This window comes from Zonotrichia leucophrys, unplaced genomic scaffold, assembly GCF_028769735.1.
Source record: "Zonotrichia leucophrys gambelii isolate GWCS_2022_RI unplaced genomic scaffold, RI_Zleu_2.0 Scaffold_314_61598, whole genome shotgun sequence".
Lineage (NCBI taxonomy): Eukaryota > Metazoa > Chordata > Aves > Passeriformes > Passerellidae > Zonotrichia > Zonotrichia leucophrys.
Window position 1 is genome coordinate 37076 of NW_026992519.1, and position 1483 is coordinate 38558.

Consider the following 1483-nt stretch of genomic DNA (forward strand, 5'->3'; position numbering starts at 1 on the left):
AACGTTGCCTTTTCAGTTGGCAGTGCTGGGAAAGAAAACACAGTTCCATGGTTTGATCTTCCAATGGGACGAGTCGCAAAAGGACTCTTTGATAATCATAGAGTGGATTTTCCTACCACACAGGCCCGCAAAAACAATTCTTACAGATTTGGAGATGGCAGCACAAATCATCATAAAAGCGAGAACAAGGTTGCTGACAATGGCAGGAAGAGAATTCTCAATCATCAGGTTACCCTTGAAACAAGACTATTTCGATTGGGCGATGCAACAATCGAAAGACCTGTTAATCGCATTGTTAGCGTTCCCGGGAACTTGCACAATCCACTTTCCGCAACACAGAATACTGCAATCGCAAATATGTTATAAAACAAAACCAAGGATAAGTGAAGAACCTTTGGACGGGATCACAGTGTTCACGGATGGCTCAGGGAAGACACACAAGTCAGTGATCACGTGGAGAGACTCAACGACAGGGGATTGGGAATCTGACGTGAGGAAGGTTCAGGGCTCTCCACAAATTGTGGAGTTGGCAGCTGTTGTCCGAGCATTTCAGTTGTTCAAACAACCTCTCAATCTGGTGACAGACTCCGCATATGTTGCGGGTGTGGTCAAGAGATTGGAAGGTTCACTCTTGAAAGAAGTCATCAATGGGGTTTTATACTCCTATCTGACGAGCTTGAAAACACTGCTAGAGAGCAGGGAAAAAGAGTATTTTATCACACACATTAGAGCGCACACGACACTTCCGGGATTTTTAGCGGAGGGAAATGCTCGAGCGGACAGGTTGACAATGACCATTTCGCAAACACTGCCGGACATTTTTGAGCAAGCAAGGTTAAGTCATGCGTTCTTTCATCAGAATGCGCAAGCGCTGATGGAGTCCTTTCATCTCACAAAGAGTCAGGCGAGGGAGATCATTAGTGCTTGCCCAGACTGTCAGTTTGTGCAGCCACCTTCTTCCACTGGAGCTATCAATCCGCGGGGGCTGCAAAGTCTTCAGTTGTGGCAAGCTGATGTCACGAAATATCCATCTTTTGGGAGGCTCAAAAATGTTCATGTTTCTGTGGATACATTCTCAGGTGCAGTCTTTGCTTCAGCACATGCAGGGGAAACAGCAGACCATGCTTGCCGACATTTTCTGCAAGCATTTGCAGCATTAGGTGTGCCTCAGGAGATAAAAACAGATAATGGTCCAACGTATACAGGCAGGGTGCTTTACAAATTCCTGAAAAAATGGGGTGTCAGACACACGTTTGGTATTCCACATTCACCCACAGGTCAAGCGATCATTGAAAGAACACATCACACCCTGAAATCCCTTCTGGACAGACAGAGAAGGGGTGAACCAGAGGCAACACCTCACATGAAATTGAATAAGGCACTGTATGTGTTGAATTTCCTAAATAGCTCATCCTCGGAACCTAATCCACCAATCGTGAGACACTTTCTAAACAGCACACAGGCAAAGCTAAGGGGAAAACCC